Source organism: Callorhinchus milii, unplaced genomic scaffold, assembly GCF_018977255.1.
Source record: "Callorhinchus milii isolate IMCB2004 unplaced genomic scaffold, IMCB_Cmil_1.0 Scaffold7, whole genome shotgun sequence".
NCBI lineage: Eukaryota > Metazoa > Chordata > Chondrichthyes > Chimaeriformes > Callorhinchidae > Callorhinchus > Callorhinchus milii.
Window position 1 is genome coordinate 17,681,749 of NW_024704748.1, and position 16,785 is coordinate 17,698,533.

Genomic DNA, 16,785 nt, shown 5'->3' on the forward strand with positions numbered 1-16,785 from the left:
AACATTCCCCAAAAATGGGTTTAAACATAAAATAAATCATAAAATGTTCACTCTGTGTTACTTTGGGCTTTGCAGACAGTAAATATACGATTCAGCAGAGGTGCAGCTTTTTAGCTCAAATTTCAAACTGCTTCCCCTGTCGCTCAAACACTTCCAATGTTATTTATATATGTGGTTGGAGCCTACACAATGGATTAAGTCTGGCTACTGCTGCTATTCTATTAGGTGGCATGAAAATCTTTCCCTTGAAGCTATAACTTATATGTGCATGTGACTTTATTTACCTTTTCCATTGCCATCCTTACATCACCAACATAAATTTTGTAGTAAATATTCTTTTTTTCCCTACCGTTAAACAGCACAGGAAGATCACAGGTGTAAATCCTTGGTCTGTGCTGCATTATGTAATGCTCACTGGGGTGGCAGTGAAGGATCTATGATTTATGTCCTTATTCCTGAACTAGTAAGAAAAGGGAAAAAATGGGTCAGAATTCCTGTGCCTCTTTGCTATTCAACAATTAATGCATTGAGGCTTAAAGTGCATTTTTGCAGATAGAAATCAGATGTCTAATATATCTCGTAGTTGCAGCTTTAAAATGATCATTTGTAAATTTAAGGTTGGGCAGATTTGCAAAAGATTTAAACCAATGAGACAAAGACTGCAATTAAATGAACACATTGAACATAACAGCAAGCGAAATCTGGTGAAGCTACAGAAATTTATTGTTTAGAGTAGAAATCACTTGTTTTGTGTTGTAACGAGTACTTTGAACGTATATTGTACCTCCTAGATGTTTCCCACCTTTGCTTAAAACAACAATTCTCCCAATAACAAAATACAAAGAAAATATGTTGACTTAAGAACCCAACTTAGAAGAAAACCTTCAAATCAGAGCCGCCCTCAAAAAGTTACAGGGTGGTTTAATTTTATTCCCTGAGCCCTGTTGTATGAACCAAAGCTCTTTCATTTGTAAATAAATTAAAAGTCAGAACCTATATTAAGCACCCAATCTAAATCCAGAATAGGAATTTGTTTTGTTAAAGTTCTTGTATTTTTAAATGTTGCTAAATATCTGGTCCTTTATTTTACATACAACTGTTGATGTTAAGGTATCCAGTTAAATCTCAGCCATGCTTCCATTATCTGTTTAACCCTTAATACTGTGCAGTGTAAAAAGCTCAACATAATTATTGCAAAACAGAAAGGTGGTCAATCCAGAAATATGAACTTTGGATGTTACATTTAAATAAAGGGATCCCAGTGGATTTTAGAATTTGACAAATCTGTTATGTTGATTAATACAAGAGCTCTTCTATTTGTGATATTTGGGACATCTGTCAATAGCTGTTGGAAAGCTTCCTATGATCTGGTGAAGCAAAGCTATTACTTCTTGGAAAGATGAGAGGTTTTGGTACTGTTAATCGTTTGGGGGGGAAAAAAAGCTTTAGAAATGCTATATGTTTATGAGAGACACAGAGAGAGAAAATATGTTAAGTGGTCTCCCAGTCTCCTGATTAGTGGAACATTTCTCTCTCAGGAATTGCCTGGTAACAGGCCAAATGCCATTGGGCAGCTGTTGTGCAGAGCAAAGTCCAGATGGCCTCTCTGGCTCCTACTGGTAGTGCAACTGGTGTGAATACAGTATTTGTTATACTAGTGCAGTATCTCATTTAGACTGAGGCTTGGTGCCATAATGTGGGCTCATAATTTGCACTATGTCCACGTGGATTTAATAGAGCTACCCTATTTGTACCTAATTGTTTTTAAAAATAAATATGTTTGTACATACACACAGACACATAATGCTGACATGTGAGCATTAGAATTGTGTATGTATACAATGTATGCTAAATAGATGTAAAATTTACTCAAGCCTTCTCTTGGCATAATACGTGGGGCATAACACAGCTACTAATGCCAGTCTATGAGTCACTTTTTGGAAACATTTGATTAAAGGCAGAATAATTGTAATCCAGGTCGGGAACTAAAAGGTTCACTTACCATTCAGCTGTTCATCTGCTGAGAAATCGCACTGATGTCTTTCAAACTGATCCTGATATTCCCTATTTTATATCACAAAATCACAGTTGCTAAAACTATGGACAATTCCCTAGATGTTAGTAAATGCATGGATGAATGGAAAGCAGGAATGTTGAATAGGCGGTGGCACTGACATTTTATCCCTTTAGAATTTAAGTTAAATAAACTTAGTTGACAGCTTTCGCAGAGTGTATAGAGATGTTTGCATTAGCCAATGGCATATGCACCAACTGTAGTTTCCATTGTACTGTATTATTCTAGGAGGGGTGAATTGAAAGGGAGGTTAAGGGCAGCAAGCAGAGGACTTAATGCGATTGCATGTGTGCGAGAGGGTATTCAAGCCCACACTATCTGAATAAACCTCATTGTCATTTCTCAGCCTGCAGTGATCCTATTGATTAGCAATGGGAATATAGATTACAGTTCTAAAGTCACCCCCAACACAAGTAAAGCTCACTGTCAAAATAACAACTAGCACTCACCGGCTGCCCTTCATGTAAAATCATATTTTAAAGTGCTTCAGGAATGACTGTCGTCACTTTTTATCCATCATTCCTTATCACTTTTTTTTAAAAAAACTTAAATCCTATATTTAACTTATAGGTACTTTTAATGTCATTTTCTTCAGTTAAAATCAAAACAGAAACAAAGATCTAGCTAATGCATTAAATCTCATTTTCATGCCTCAGCATCCATACGTACTTGGTCTATAATTTGCCCTTCCATTTGCTGCAGTATGTTTAGATTATAGAGGAGCCATGGAAAATTAATAGTTATTGACTCCTTTTACTGTGCTTGTGTTCCATGGGTGCCTGTCAACTCCTGGCCTCAACCAACTCTTGTTCATGTGTTTGGACAGGCATACTTATGGATCAATCAGATTGGCATAGCATTTGCCATCTAGAAAATAAAGGGAGTTTTAGTTTAGAAAGTAGAGAGACACTTTTGGACGCTGAAACCTTGAACACGCCCAAAATTATAACCACGTTATCTTTGTCCAGATGCTGCCAAGCCTGCCGTGCAATAAAAACAAGAAAAAATAAAGAGAATCGAGGAAGCAAGCACCTTTGCAAAAACTTTCCACTATGTACAATAATAATAATCCTTGCATTTGATATGGCGTCTTATCACATCAGTTGAGACGGCTCGAAGCGCTTCACAAAATATCCTGCAAAGTGAATTGACTGTGCAATTTGTGTGGGGGCGTATTAGAAAGTCTGTGGTCTGTGTTAATAAATTGCGGGGTGGGTGGTGGGTCTGGACAGTAAATAATAGAACTGCTGCTGCTGCTGCCTCCTCCCAGTTGATCCGGGATTGTTTGCTGCTCTTGAGAGCTTGAGCTCAGACTTCTGGCACAGTTTTGCTGTAAACTCTGCGGGTTTGTCAGCCCCCAAACCATGGAGAGAGGGAGGGAGGGAGGGAGTGAGCCCTGGTGCAGAGACAGGACAGTGACTGAGCAGAGCACTGCGTGTGCGCGGAGGAGCAGAGAAGCAAAGCCACAACCTGCCCTCCTCGGAAGCCCAGAGCACAGCCAACCGGAGTGACAGGAGGGCGGACACACCTTCAGCCACACAGAGCAGCAGAGAGTGAGAACACTGGACGCACACTGACACACACAGAGCAGCAGAGAGTGAGAGCACTGGACACACACACACCAGCAGAGAGTGAGCACTGGACACACACACAGAGCAGCAGAGAGTGAGCACTGGACACACACACACACAGCAGCAGAGAGTGAGCACTGGACACACTCACACACAGAGCAGCAGAGAGTGAGAGCACTGGACACACACACACACACACAGAGCAGCAGAGAGTGAGAGCACTGGACACACACACACACAGAGCAGCAGAGAGTGAGAGCACTGGACACACACACACACACAGAGCAGCAGAGAGTGAGAGCACTGGACACACTCACACACAGAGCAGTAGAGAGTGAGAGCACTGGACACACACACACACACACAGCTGCAGAGAGTGAGAGCACTGGATACACACACACAGAGCTGCAGAGAGTGAGAGCACTGGACACACACTCACACACACACAGAGCAGCAGAGAGTGAGCACTGGACACACACTCACACACAGAGCAGCAGAGAGTGAGAGCACTGGACACATACACAGAGCTGCAGAGAGTGAGCACTGGACACACACAGAGCAGCAGAGAGTGAGCACTGGACACACACTCACACACACAGAGCTGCAGAGAGTGAGAGCACTGGACACACACACACACACAGAGCTGCAGAGAGCGACCCAAGTGTGCACAGTCCCACTAACCAGAGGGGAACCCCCCACCCCCTCCCTACCCTGAGCCGACACCAGCACCGCCCGCGGGTACCACCACCAGCACATCATTGCGACCCACAGGTAAGAGCCGTCCTGACCGTCCGCCTCTCCTTCGCACAGGCACCAACCGGCCAGATCGCTCCGTGCGGTTAATGAGACGCTCCGCAGTTCACTAACGTGGGAAAAGTTGGGAAGCTGCCGGCGCTGGTCAGTGTCTTGGCTCGTGGTTCTGGTTCACAGCTCAAATGTGGGTCTGTTCTCGGGGTATTTGTGTTGCGCTTTTTTTTTCCAAGAGTGGAATAGTTTTCTTTGGGGGGCTGGAAGGGGGGGGGGGGGCTGGAGGTGGGGGTTGGGGGGTGGTGGTTGGGGGGGGGTTGGGGGGTGGTGGTTGGGGGGGGTTGGGGGGTGGTGGTTGGGGGGGGGGGTTGGGGGGGGGGGCTGGTGTAAGTAAAGTCTACCTTTATGGGATTAAGGGGTGACGCGCAGCGTAACTGGTTCCAACGCGTTAACTGGATGCTTCCAAACAAGCCCAGAGCACAGCAATAGGCGCCACATGTCCAGGAAAGACAGTGAGGAACAGCGCAGCGAGTCGGACACGAGGCTGTCCCGAGTTAGGCAGCTGAGCAACATTATTTATCTCGAGTCATATGCAGGAGGCGTAAGCGAGACAGTGTTCCGCGCCAGAAAGCAGATGACCGCAGTCAGACAGGAGAGATGTGAAATCTCAAGTCGGACAGTAATAATCATCATCATCATCCTCACATTTGACTGTTGTGTGCGATTGGCTGCCTTGTTTTGCCCACAAAATACACAGTTTATTCATTTTATGGTATATTCTTTGGGACGCCTCGAAGATACGATAAGGCGCTATATCAAATGCAAGGATTATTATTATAAGGATATATATATGCAATATCCCAAGACAGACGGGAGAGATATGAAATCTCAATTCAGACAAGAAGGATAGTATCTCGAAATAGACAAGAGAGAGACAGTATTCCGAGACAGGCAGGAGACAAACAACATCCTGAGACAGACAGGACAGACACACAATGTCTCAAGTCAGTCAGGAGAGAAAAGATAAGTAGGACGGGAGAGGAAGACTGAATATCTCCCAAGTCAGACAACGCAAGAAAAGTCCTTGCATTTGATATGGCGCCTCTCATGTCAGGAAGACATTTCAGGATTCACTATGAGAAATCCTCAACAAGTTTCACCATAAGTGATTCTGTACACCAGTGCTGCTTGTTAGCAGTGGAGATCTTCTGGGATTTAAAGTAATTCCCAAAGTGAAATACAAAGTATTTATCACCCATTAAATGATAACAGCATATTATTTTTACTGTCATGAACAACACCAGCTGAGACTGTGGAAATGCTGACATAACTTCTAAAATAAGATTCTCTGTAAGAAATCCTATTTTTTCTTTATTCTTTCTCAATAATTTGGGATAATGTTAATCCTTTATAAATCCATTCCCATTAATTTTGCAGCATTTTTGTATTAAAAAAAATCCTGGTTATGTAATATACTGTGAAATTCAGAAATATGATGAATTGGAAAAGCTATTGCAATAATCTAATCTTTCTGTGTAATGCTTTTGTAGGCTTCTTTGTTCTAAGTTGGGTAACGCCAAAATGCTTACTGGATGCAGATTACAGGCTTACCATGTGATTTGTGTTGAATGGGGGTAACTATGGATGCTTTACAATTCTGTTCTGCAAATAAAAAAAACTAACAATGGAACCATACATTTTCACACATCAAATTTGTACAATTTGGCTTCACATTCCACTAGTCCCAATAGCTTGTACTTGTACCTTTAGGTTCTTAATCAATGTTCACAGCCATGTGTGCACAATTTCAAATGTCAAATATTTATTTCGATTCTGCTGTTGTTTATATGTGACATTTATTTGAAATAATGAATCTAACACTTGAAGAATTTTACCTTAAAAATGACGATTTATGGGATAACTTTTGAAAACACAAAATGTTACATTGTCCACACATAGATAGCTACATAGAGTTGAATGACTAAATTATCTGGGAGAAACTCGCTTCACATTTCAAATAGTGCCACATGTCATAAATGCCCAACTAGGGACAGGCAGTCAGCACTTCAGTGTTTAGTAAATGGTTTTAGAACAGTAAATAAAGGGTATTTCCACTGATCAGTGAGTCAGGAACAAGTGGGTGTAAATTAAGGATTTATCACAGGAAGATAAAAGGGAAAGTTAGAAGAAATGTCTTTTCAGAAAGTTGTTCAGCAGCACAGACAAAGTTGGCTGAATGGCTCCTTCAGTACTTTAGACATTATGATGGCTATGCATTCACTTACAGAGTGCACAGACACCACACATTGCAGTTGATCCTGTGAAGCTCTTTGTACATAAATACACATCCTCCCAATGTGAAAAGTGCTATATCAAATGCAAGTGTTATTATTGTTGTTATTGTGTCACATGCTTTCCAGACAAAAAGTAATCAATCGTTCATGTTTGAATGAGACTAGAAGAATTTATATAGATATTTAACAATGCTTTTGTGTTTTCATTCTTGGATGATTACACAACCCTCACTTGCCTTACAGAAGTGAATTGAGCCAGACACATTTGGTTCACTTGGGCAGGTATGTTCTTCTTCTTTGCTCATGCCCCTTGCATTCCTTGCAGAGAAGCAATCCAAATATGTTGAGACATGGGTGATTTTTGGAGCAGAAGAGGAACACAGTAGAAAATCTACAGTTTGCAAGGAGACAATTCCAAATTGTAAAAAGAGAATAATTTTAGTAATATTGGGGTATCAGAAATAATCCAATGTATATTTTGTTTTATATAATTCTCGTCAGCATGAAGCATTTTTGTAATACGCCATCCCATTGATCTCTTAAACGAAAATATTATGGAACCAGAGAAGAGTAGTTGCTTCTTGGTGAAAATATTTAATAGATTGGCCACAATGAATCCTATCGTAATTGTGGAACCTGAAATTAACTAAATAGCTGTGAAACCCCTTAAATGTGGGATATTAGGAGAGTGCTTTTATCACTTACGTCAACCGTTGATGTGTTTACTTCCGATTCTTTACACCCCTGGTTATTAATCCAATGACAATTTTAATTCGCTACAAATGCAAATAAAAAGAGGTGATGTAAATCACATGAGAGGTTCCCAATTCTGTAAAGGCCATGGTACTTCCTGAACAACTGTTTTGTCAAATGTTTAACTTGTGCATAATAACGATGGTGCAATTTGCAATGGATTTCATCTGTCATCTTCATGACAAAAATTACTTTTTTGGTTCTGGATGCTCCCTGAACAAAGAGAGCTTTTTGCCAAGCAGATTTTGATGAGGCTTTGCATTGCTGCTTTAAAACCAAATTCCTTGGCGTTAGATCTATTTCGTCAAATGCTAAGCAATTATTTCTTGACAAACATCAGATATTGAGGAAGTTCCAGATGACTCATCAACTATTTTAGCAACCGAACCAGCTATTATGTTCATATAAGGCCTTGAGTGTATGTAGTTTTACATTTGAGGTATGTGGTTTAGTGGTTTATCTTGCCCGTGCTTGTTTAGGATATTGAATTAAGTCAGCCCCAAGTTTACAAGGCAATAAATAGATCTTCTGCATTGAGTAGCAAACACTGAGAACCTCAGGCTTTGTACGAAATACATTCCTGGCTGCACAAAGGGTTTAAGGAAAAGATATGTGTCTTATGGAAAATTCCAGTCAAACCCTCCCCCAATTGCTACATAGAAACAGTGTGAACAGAAAAATCAGAGAATGGGTGCTGATCATTTTCTTTTGTGAGAGGAGTAGTTAATTGGCAAATTCAGTTATTTGACCTTCTCTAACTTTTCTTATGTTTTGTGAACAGAGTTCAAATAGCATATTGATTCACATCCACCCAGCAACAGTTTATAATGTTTTTGCCTATGTTTAGGTCCAGATTTGCATTTTATTCATTATGTACCCTTATTGTCCAGGAAATGCGAAAAAGATGCATGCTCTACTGTATAACAAATCACTGAAATGTATAAGTTTTTGGAAGTTCTACGTTAATCAGTAAGAGTTTTATTGTGGCATTGTAGAAGTTTAAAGGCACTAGAAAAATAAGCCATACTCTGCTCATTCCTGTACACCTTTAATATATTATTCCTCAAGAATTTATCCAATTCCCTTTTAAATATCATTATGGAGTTGGTATCAACAGCCATTTGTGGTTTAAGCTATTGTGGTGTTTTGCCCAAGTGTACAATGGGCAGACGGGAATTTTGCAGAACTTTCCATGTACTGTATTTCAAAAAGAGAAGGGAGTTTCTTCTGGTGTCCTGGCCAACAATCTCCCAAATAAAATTGGTCATTCACTTTATGGCTGCTTGTGAGACATTGTTATGCACAAATTGGCTGCTGTGTTTGCCCACAAAAACTTTACAGTAAATCCTGTGAAGTGCTTTGGGACATGATGTGAAAGGCACTATACCAAATGTAAAGAATATTATTATTTGTTGTGTATAAAAAGGGTGCAGCCCATAACTTGGCAGACCATAAACATTGTATGAAAGGAGCAGGCCAATGTGCTGAACGACTTTTTTTCTCAATCCATGCTTTCTGTTCTTAATCCATGGTTGTAATCTGTGGTTAGGTATAGCACTTACATTGATAACAGTTACCTATGCATGTGTGCTGCTTTCTTTTATAAAGGCTTTTGGGCATATAAAAGCTTTTATAAATGCTTTTGGGCATTTATAAATCTGTATTGAGCAAAGGCACCTCCCAGTGCAGCACGTAGTTGTACAGATGTAAAAGTCATAAGTTTGGTTCATGGAGAGTGCTGAGCAAATTGATTTCAGCAATTGGGTGCTATGATTGACTTCAACACTCCTGAGCTAAGCAGTAAAAAATCAGATAGGGTTCCTCAGCTTGAACACTGACCAAAACTAATGACTGTTGGAAAGTGCATGTGTTTGGACTTCTGGTAAAAGAGGACCAGGCTCGGCTGTGATACCCTGCAAGGTTGAAGTATCAGCACCTCAGGAGATGATTAAAGTGGCAAAAGCTATACTTTATCAGATTACATTTCTAATTCTACTTTTCTGCACTTCTCTTAAGGCACTGACTCATGTCAATGCAATGGATGTACTGGTTCCTTAACCTTGAATTGTACTTAGACTTTGTATCATAGTTAGTAAATGTTAGCAAGTAACACAACTGAACAGAAGATGGTCCACACACAGTCCACTATCTAACAGGGGTCATTGGTTAATGATCAAGAACAATTTCCAGACTTGTTTTGTCCTTTCATAGCCAACAGTGTGCAATAGTAGTACCCCATTGGCTTGTAGAATGAGATCAAAAGATTGCCCACAAAATGCAGTCACCATACTCTAAAGTAAATCCTGTGAAGTACTTTGAGACATTTTGATGACATGATGAGGTACTACAGTATATCAAATACAAGGATTATCGTTATTATCAGTTAACTCGGAACAGACCAGATATTGAACCTGGGACCTTTCTGGTCCGTGAGGTTCAGTACCTCATCACATTGTACATTCATCCATGAATATTTAACGAGCTGCTATACCAGATTTTAACCACTGTCACATTGAAAACCGGCACGTTTAGTATTGCGCTTCGCCTCTTTATGTGTCACCTCAGGAAATTTAAAATGCTTCACTGGATATAAATGAGATGCCTCACATGACAATGGTTGCATTTCAAAGTGTCAGTCATAAGACGTAAAGTAGACTGAATTATGCTTACAGTAATATTTCTCCTATTTTTAGTTTATTTTCTCCACTGTTTTGCTCCCTCTTGTGCTGCAGCTAGGCAACCTGCTCCCAGGGTTGTCCTACTATGCTCAGTAACTGCTCACTGGGAGTTGTTGACTTGTTCTCCCTGCCTATGGTTAAGCACCTGCCTCCACGCAGCATCAGTTCCAAAAGCCTGTCTGAAATAGGGAAAGTCACTCTCTGCAGCTGTGAACTGGTGCCCTACTGCTCCACCCCATAACCGCAGTGTCTGCTTTTGTGATGAGTTTACAAAACTTCTGATGCTAGTGCACACCCACAGTTCACTGCAACAATAATGCCTCATAGTTCACAAAGAGGGACTTTCCATTTTATAGTGCAGTTTACTTGCTTGTGTCTAATGTGCAATATTTATTTCTATGTCAATGATTTTGCAATCTCTAAATAACTACGGGGAACATGAGGTTTCCTGACAGTGTACTTTATCCATTAAAAGGATTGTACTGTGTTTTAAAGAGCTACAAGGGGTATATGTCCCATAACAATAGGTTACAGTATGTTAGAATTTATCACTGAGCTGTTGTGGTGCAACAGAATTTAATTTAAGGTTAACATTCATTTTAAAAGTACTGATTTCTAGGATGGATTTTGGACCTATTAAGGAGAATGGGGATAACAACATGTACTTTTGCACTCAGTTCCACAATGGAGCATTTACAAGTGAGGTGTAGCGAAGGTTAGCTGTGAGGTAAAGCCACTGTCCTAAATGTGACTGAGCATTCTATCATGACCTAGAGTGACATCTCTAGTTCCCACATTAGCCTTCTTTGTGGTCATTCTTATGCTGTCTCAGTACCACAGTAGGTATTTGAACGCTTTATGTATGATGGGTTTCACTCTAAGTAATTAATCATGTATAAGGACTGTGTTAACGCACATGAATCAATCCATTTTGCAGGGTTCTAAAGTCATGTAGCCATGTAGAACAGAAAATTCTTGTCTACAAGTCAAAAGATGCATCAAACAATCACATCAAATAATAACTTACTTGACATCGGTATCCTGTACATTATGAGGAAAACCTTATAAGCCACCAGGGGTTTTCCAAATTGCTTGTTTTCCCTTGATTAAAACAATGCATCTGAATTGTTAAAGGCAAGGCTATTCAACTGCTGCATTAAGCATATTTATGGGATCCACTTGTTTTGCAAATATTTGACTCTCTAAGCAATTTGGACATGAAAAGAAGAATTCAGAAAATTAGCAATCTTAATGGACTTTTCATTGAACATGGGTGGTATTCAGCTGCTTGGGTATTCTATTGTACTGCTTAATGTAGGTCAGCACAACACTGCACTGCTTTATCCCCTGACTTAAGTGATTCTGCTTGAATACCGGGCTAAATGTATATTTATATCATTTGGGCTACTTCTGATTTCTTATCCTAAATCATATCCTTAATTTCTTGCCTATTATCTGACATTGTTAAACTCCTGTTTTACGAAACATCCAATTTCTTATATCTCATCAAGATGAATGGATTACTACTAAAAAAAATCCACCAGTACATCAGATACTGAATCAGGGCAACAAGATTTTTTATTATTTAGCAACCTTTATTACATAAAAACATTTGAAGTGCTATAATATCTTAAATTCTTATCATTTATTTTCATTTAAGCTAATATTTGATGTCCTCCTGGGATTTCAACTGTGTTAATAATTATTTATTCAGTTATTTTAATATTGTTTCTGGACATACAATCCTACTCAAATTAGGGTATGATTCCACAGGACCACAGAACCATTTGCCCTTTGGTAGCTTGCCTAGATAGATGTCTATTCTTCATGTGTGAGACTATACAATGATTGTTGGCAGGTTACTTGACTATAGGAGTGGAATCTAGCTGATTCCAGTCGCATCTTTATATGGTGGCTACAGACACACACTGTTTAGAAAAGTGTCCATTGGATATAAGGATAATCTTTGACTTTGATATAGAACCCTAATCACACTGTTGAACATCTCAATGTGATTTACAATAGTTATTCTGAGGTATAGTGACTGTATTTATAGGCAAACATGCCAGCTAATTTCGGCAATGCCCTCAAATATGAAATGAATGACCAACTTTATCTGGGGGAACTGTTAGACAGGTCACTGGGAGAAACTCCCTTCTCTTTTTCATACTAACGTAGGATCTTCAATCTCCATTGGAACAGGCAGACTGGACCTCGGTTTAATGACTTATCCAAAGGACAGCACCTCCAACACTGCAACACCCCTCAGCATTACATTGGAGTATCAGCATTTAGATGATTGTAGATGGATTCAAAGTCCTGATGTGGGGCTTGCAGCCACAAGCTTCTGACTCAGAGGCGAGAGTGCTATCAACTGAGGCAGGCTGACACTGACTCCCCCAATACTGCATTGCACTGTCAACCTAGCCCACAAGCTCAAAGTCCCGACATGTGTCAGCAATCAGGAGTATCCTGGCTCACTATTCCCTTTCGAGGAGCTATTGAGGACAACTATAGCACCCATAATGCTTCCCCAGCTTGGCACTTAGTAGGTTTGGAATTTATGATTATTAGGTCCCTAAACAATAAATAAAAACACAAATCTACATTTATATAGCACCTTTTACGTTGAGAGAACTTCGCAAGGCGCTGGACAGCAAAAAGTTTGCACCTCTATGGTTTAATGTTGCATGGGTGCCCAGTCTAGGTATCACCTTTACATACCATTCAAGGAGCCATAGATACATTTCTTTTCAAGAAATTTTGGCTCAAAACAAATGAATTCTCAGACTTAGTGAAAGGTTTCATAGCTTTAGAGGATTAATGGAAAAATGATTTATGAAGACTGAAGCAGAAGAATAGCTTCACAATATTAAACAAAGATTTTCAATGTGTTCTGAAATATAATACATCAGGATTAAATATCCATTGTCCACATTTGTGAATAACGCACTGTAATTGTGGTTGGTCTCTCACAGGTGAAATCTTCAAGCATTCAAAAAGAAAGGGACCACTTAAAATAGTATTATTGTAATAGTACATATTATTTTGTGTATATATTCCTTTTCAGCTGCCTTAAATATTTACCATAGTAATAAAACAATCAAAAGGTTAGGAAAGAATAATAAACTGCTCATCCATTTAGACTGGTTTCTGTGGCTCACGTTCCCTTAAAGTGAATGGCTCATTTATGTATGTTAGAAAATGATATCTGACATTGTTATGTTTTAACAGACAACTTTAATGTACCAATTAAACTAAATGTACTGTACAAACAATCTTATCAAGGAAGTTATTAAATAATCCAAATTTCTTACTGTGCGAGGCTGTTATGTCACCTTTCATAAAGCTGTTTCTTTAGAAATTAACACTATCATGTTTGTAATGATCTATGAGGTCTATCCTACTGTACCAATTAATGACCAGCATTATTTATTGAAATGCAGCTTGAACAATTATATATTGGGCTTTTTAAATTTATCATGTGCTTGTTATTGAAGAAAAAGATATTCACCGTAATGGACAATAGAATAAGACTACAGACAATATTCTAGTAGATTAAGATTCAAAAGTACAGCATGAGAAATTGCCCTTGAACAATAATTCCACAAGTAATATGTTGCTCAAGGTTTGTATCTTGCTTGTATGCTAGAGTGAGCAGAGATGTCTGAGATGATGAATTTTAAATAGCTATTTCTTCCATTAGAGCCCACTCCTGCCACCTTGTGTTTGTCTTCTGCCTGGAGAAGGGATTCTCTGGGCTGCATATTTCTCCATGGCACTATTAATGTTCCTGTGTGATTAACAAATGAGCAATTTGCCTCTGTGGAGCACAAATGATCTTGCAAGCTTGTACCAAAGCTAGAACACTCCACAATCATGAAATTCTTCTCTAGTGTCCAGCCAAAAGCGAGCATTGATCAGATACGAATCAATGATTTGCAGACTGAAACTTGAAGGTGAGCCTTTCAAGTGTCCAAGCTCTATCTTAACTCTACACCCTCCACATAAAAGTTCTGTGACATTCCCAATGTATTTATCACCAAGACAAAATCTATACTTTGGTGTAGCGACTAGAAACAGAGGTTTCACAGATAAATTAGCATGTAGAATATGACCAAAGACGCAATCCTAACGTCAGGTTGGAAGAACAGTACATTTTAAAAGGGAAAGATAGGCTCTGGTTATTTCCAGCTGTCTGATCTGTTAGTAATAACGGATGAAGTTATGTGGATCAGGTTTACATTTGTTTGGGCCTCTTTTTAAATTGTGGTCAGTTCACATACCCTGGATTTTGATCCTTAGATAATTGTTTGCCCCTCCTCCCCCCCCCCCCCACACACACACACACACATGCCTTAGCTTTCTGCTGTTTTATCCTTTGTTCCAATGTAGCATATGTCTGACATTGTAACTTGAAATGGAACAGCTGTTGTTTATCCACAATGATGTCCATTGTGAACAGACTCCTATTATCTTCCCAACTTGTTTGGTTCAACAAAAAGGAAATGCTTTTGCTTTATCCCTGTTTATCAACTCATTTCACATTTGTGTTTAAATTGTAAATTCCTTTTTTCTTTAATTTTACTGCAGTTTTATTTCTAATTATCAGCCAATAGTTATTGAAATGTTGTTTTGTAACTCCGTTTGAAAAAATATTTTATTAATAGTATTACATAGTTTCCATTTCAAATGCAGTGAAGTTGCATTTTGTAGCCAGTAGCTGAATACTGGGCTGGATCATATCTATAACCAGTTCAAGGACAGTGAATGTGAAATGCACCAAATATGCCTGTTCACAAAACAGGGACCTTGCAGCACTATAGAAATAGAACAGCTATCCTACTTAACAATCTTCACTTTTATTAGAACAAGTACATTGGTCTGTCGAGTGCAGATTCAGAAGTGCAGTTATTGCAAGAATTTGAAAAATTAATATAGTTAAGTAGTAGGATTGCTTGAAAAAAGGGGTTTTTCAAAGGTATATTCACTGGTTTAATCAATAATTTCAATTTGAAATCGAGTCAAATATCACGTTGTTGTAGAAAAAGACCAAACCACTCAGTCACGAGTGTATACTTTGTAGTCAGCAGAGCCTGGCAATTGACGTCACTGAAGAAATTGCACCGTCCCTGCACCAGATGTAGAGCTGTGTCCTCCGCTTCAGGCGAAGGAGAAATGACAACATGAAAGCAGGCTGCATTTAGGATGTAGTCTTTATTTAAAGAAAAACATCCTGTTAGATTGTTGGAGTCTATTTCAGTGGACTTGGTATGAGAACACTTCTGTTTGAAACACATAATTTAAGTGATGAAATTACCATAGAATGAGTACAATAATTTGGTGCAAATGAGCCTGAGCAGAGGTTTTGATGCAGTGCAGTTACATTATATGTTAACCATGTCTTTGTGTGTTGGTTATGGATTGGTAAATTACAAAACCAGGAACCTTAAAGAAGTAATCATAGGACCATTTTTTAATAATAACTGTAGAAATTATTGTCTGCACTAAACAAACAAACAAATAAATAAATGGGCAAAACATTGGGCAAGTTTCCTTACTCCACATGTTTCTGTTTACCTAGCAGTAAGTAGGAACTTGGTTGTAAGTCAATTTGCAGAACGCTTCTCTGGGGATAATAATCCCTTCAATAAAATAATAATTAGGTCACTCAATCAACGACTGTTCGTGGGATACTGCTATGTGCAATTTATACAGAATTAGCTTTACAATATATTCTGTGAAGTTCTTTGAGATGTTTTGAAGATGTGATAAGGAGCTATAATCAAATGCAAAGATTATTATTATATAAAACAATTATATGTAAATTGGTGTATGTGTTGGGGGGGGATTAAAAACTGACCTAATAATCATTGCACAAATTTGGGTAATGCTATGGGTTCCTAATCCAAGAACAGTACAATGCTTCTTTTCATAGGATTAATTCAATACAAATCTGTGTCGCATCTCAGAACAACCTACATTTAAATAAAGATACTTGCTTACTGTTGTAGAAATGTTAGTATGTGCAGAGGGATTGCATTCTACAATTTACTGTAGATGTTTCATGTAAGGCAGTTGCAGTTTTTACTTTATTTTTCAAATGTTCCCTATCCTCTCTTGAAGAAGATGGGTTATGATTTCATGTGTGCTGGCAGGCTTCCAGCAATTTTTCCAAGAAGCTATTCTTCATTGTGTGAGTCTAGACAGTCGGTTGTGTCAGCCTATTCAACCGTTGCATGTATGTCAGCCAAGCCCAATCCTGTCTTCAGACAAAATATGCACACACACAAGCACAATGGTTACTGATCAGGGTCTGAACACTGCCACAAAACTAATGTGTGTTACTTCAATATAGTATAATTTTAATTCTTATGGGATACCAGGTACAGGGGGCAGAGTCCACAAATCAGCTTACTGTAAAACGAACCTTTATCAGAGTTATTTTCTCTCCTCCCTTTATTTTTCCCCAAACTAAATTACTTAGGATTAATTTCATGGAAGCATCTCAGTCTATTACTTTGCCCAAGTGGTTAATTTTCACATGTGAACCTAAAGAGTGACGAACAGAAGGCTAACTGTTTCAGCTCACACAATGGGCATGGCAGCTGAACCCAGTCACATGCTCACCTGATGTTCATCAATGGGAACTTTCCAGCAGCTGTCAC

General features: G+C 38.9%; 1 protein-coding gene across 1 annotated transcript in view; it reads left to right on the forward strand.

The window, feature by feature from the left end:
• Positions 1 to 4,260: 4,260 nt before the first annotated feature.
• The window catches only part of rhobtb1 (Rho related BTB domain containing 1), a 42,331-nt gene continuing 29,806 nt past the window's right edge, over positions 4,261 to 16,785 (forward strand). Inside the window, exon 1 of the mRNA XM_042336772.1 lies at positions 4,261 to 4,416. The gene's annotated coding sequence lies outside the window, so the exon portion shown is untranslated. The remainder of the gene's footprint in view (positions 4,417 to 16,785) is intronic.